The following is a 3,340-nucleotide window of genomic DNA, read 5'->3' as shown; positions in this document are numbered from 1 at the left end:
GATTCATTACTGCAAGACAACAAGTTGATGTCCACTAGCACAAGAGCAGCAGGTTGGTGATACAGCAGTGAACGACATGGGCCTGCATCATTGGACGACCAATGGTGGCAAAGATGAACGGCCTGGGATTTGCACATCTCGTAGAAAGGTGTAGAAAAGGTTAGAAAAATACACAAAAACCGGTTTAATACATATTTTTTTGGCTGCACAAACTTCGTGCATTAAAAAAATAACTCGGTTCGAGTAAAATATGCTACTGTACATACATACACATGTCCATTACACTTTGGATAAAATGATTAGATGCTACCACCAATGGACAATTTTGAAACCCTATGTTTTCTCTTCACCACACATCCTCTCCCCATCTTCTCGAGTGCTACAGTGTCCGCTCAACTTGGCACCGTAGATGAACAAAGTATAAAATTTGGCTCTGTTGCAGTTAGATGAACAAACGATTAGAGTTGGTTCCAAATGACCATGTTCTAATTGGTATGGTTCACTCTGGTTTGGTTCTGACCCTTGGTACTTTTGTCTGCTATTGTAATCACAGGAATAGGAGCGCAGAGACAAACTTGTATTACTATGGTTCCAAATCAAGGGGGAACCCATCCAGCATTACTACAAGGCAATAGTAGAACAAGGATTATTTACCAACAATCGCGACAACGCAGTAGGGAAGTTGAAGAACCGTTGCTAGCTCCGAACCGAGGAGTCGAGGATATCACCACACAGGACTAGATAGAGGAGTGCAAGTGAATCAACCTTTCTCTTCAAAAAAACTAACAATCCAAACTTCAGAAAATCAACAAACTGAACTTCGGAAAGCAAAACAAATTGAACTTCACAGGGCCCTGCAAAATATACACGGTTATAGTCCAATTTAAAAACTTCAGAAAATCAACAAACTGAACTTCTAGAGGGCCAGATGCTGACCTTTCTATTCGCAGCATTGTTGCTGACTCGTAATTGAAGATAGAGGATGACGACCAGCACCTGGACGGGTTCTAGCGACCAGTGTAGGCCATCGATGGAGGAGGGGCGAGCTAATCTCTCACAGAAAAAACAAGGACAACAACATCAGCGAATCTCTCTCACACACTCAAGCTGAACTACAGCAGCACCATCGAGAGCAAAATGGGTAGGTGAGAACTCATCTATATGCACATGAGTATATTCTTTGATGTACCTGAATGTTCGTAGCTGTTTTACATGAACTTCTTGTGTTATGCCGGACAACGCACTGAGCATGAGAGGGTGTCTTCGTGCTCGTCGTTGTTTCTGATGGCGATGAACGTCTTAGTGCTGCGTAGTTGAACGGCCGGAGGTGGCAGCGACGAACGACCTGAGCGTGATGGGCCCCACTGGGAGGAGGCTGTGTGTTGTCCAGGATAGAGTCGACCTTCTTCAACAAACCAGATTGAACTTCAAATAAACCAATTCATGAAAACACTTTTTGTGAGCATATCAAACACTCTTGAGAGCACAATTTTTCACTACATTTTTTTCACAAACATTTTGCTGCAAAAATGGCATTTTTTGTAAACAACAAGTACCGAATCATCATAACACAAATTGCTAAATGGAACAAATTCCGAAGGAATTTATGGCATTGTTGAACTACATATCATGAAAAAGAAAATGTGCACCCATGTATACACACACGAAGCATCAACCTCCAAATATTCTAACTTCTACCATTGATATTTCTGAACTTTTTGGGCATGCTCCCAGGTTTTCAAATGGAATACAGTCACGTCCATGCACGAACAGCCAACATCGGCCATGGCAATGTCTCTTCTCCGGCAAACTGAAATTCACTCATGTGTACAGAATACATGATTTGAGTCCTCAAACACCACTAGAGGATCTTAAAATAAAATTTTCAACCCTGATACACACTCATCTCATGGGAAATCTTTTCCAATATTAGATTAGTAGCATCACGTACACAGAAAACTTGGCCATAAAGTCAAATAGTACACAAGAAGATTGCTATATGTTTCAACAAATTGAGAGAGAGAGAGAGAGCATAGGCATGGGTTCTTGGTGGCATCCATGAATAAATTTTTAAGCGAGTAATGCATGGGACAACCGTTGTACTGACAAGCTCTAGATGAGAGACAGCTTGTAAGGGGCAGTGGCCGCGATTAGCATCGGCTAGGTAATACCTGAACTGCAGGTGGGCGTGTTGGTGAGCGGCCGAGGCGGTTGGAGGCCGATTATTCTCATAGCTCGGGCAGCCATCAGCAAGGAACATCGATGGATCTCTGCAAGAGAAGATGATCCCTATCAGCGGACCAGCTACAGCTCGAGACCCCCCTACTGCAGGTCGAGACCACAACCAGTTGTAGGTCGAGGTCAGAGGGATGGGGAGGGGATGGTTGGCCGGGAGACGAGCGGGACGGGGTGGGGAGGCTGTAGTTGGCCGGAGGGCACGTGCGGCGGGAGGGGAAGTGGTGGTTAGCTGGAGGGCCGCTTGTCAGGGCCCGGTGGTAGCGTGAGTGGAGGTAGGGGCCCGGCGCTGACACGTTTGGAAGTCGGGCCTCGACGGCGACGTGGTTGAAGATTGGGCCTGGCCGCAGCACCGGTGGTGGTAGGGGCCAGCGGCGGCGCAGTTGGAGGTGGGGGCGGCCGACAGCGCGATTGGAGGAGGGGGCAGTCGAAGGCATGATTGGAGGAGGGCGGCGGCCTGTGGGGTGGGCCGGTTGGAAACATGGGTGTTGGGGCGGCTGGCGGCGGGAGGCGCGTCGGGGTCGGGAGCGGCGATGGGGCTGGGGTGGTCGGCGGCGAGAGGTAGGCCGGCACCAGGGGCGGCGGCGGTTGTGGAGGGGGCGGGGAAGATGGGGATCGGGTGGGGATGGGCTGGGGGAGTGGTCGGGGTGGGTGTTTCTCTTTTTCCTTTTCTTTCCACGGTTTTCTGAGTTCGGGAGACCCTTGTCGCGCCCTTATATGGCTGGCTGTGATCCAAATAACTATTCTAATCCTGGGATTAGAATAGTGTTGTCCTATATATATAGTGATATTATTCATCACCCAGAGTGCAGAATAAGTTATTCTTCACCCGAGGTAATCTTACTATCATTTCCGAATTAAATTACGTTTGGAATTCAAATAGTTACATTTCGATTGATTCACTACGTAAAATTTGGCATAAGAAAATTAAAATATAGGTCATAATACAAGAAAATCTGCAGTTTATGTGTATTTTACACTATGTTTTTACGTTTGTAATTTTATATAACATAAATTATTTTTTACGACGATTATATATTTTCTTACGGTCTGTTTTTACGTCGGAAATAAGACAAAACTTACGGAACGTAAAATTATGGTGCAT

The 3,340-nt window shown here is 46.2% G+C and overlaps 1 long non-coding RNA gene across 2 annotated transcripts; it reads right to left on the bottom strand.

The window, feature by feature from the left end:
* Positions 1 to 223: 223 nt before the first annotated feature.
* On the bottom strand, positions 224 to 2,829 carry LOC119316966. 2 transcript variants are annotated; one of them, XR_005153428.1, is made up of 5 exons: positions 2,172 to 2,829; positions 1,190 to 1,425; positions 937 to 1,046; positions 521 to 854; positions 224 to 433 (listed from the first exon to the last, which is right to left on the bottom strand). It is a non-coding gene; the product is annotated as an uncharacterized LOC119316966 (long non-coding RNA). The 2 variants fall into 2 exon arrangements; XR_005153429.1 differs by having other exon boundaries at positions 655 to 854; positions 2,172 to 2,823.
* Positions 2,830 to 3,340: the final 511 nt, after the last annotated feature.

Source organism: Triticum dicoccoides, chromosome 6A, assembly GCF_002162155.2.
Source record: "Triticum dicoccoides isolate Atlit2015 ecotype Zavitan chromosome 6A, WEW_v2.0, whole genome shotgun sequence".
Taxonomy (NCBI): domain Eukaryota; kingdom Viridiplantae; phylum Streptophyta; class Magnoliopsida; order Poales; family Poaceae; genus Triticum; species Triticum dicoccoides.
This window is presented reverse-complemented; position numbering and strand designations above follow the sequence as displayed.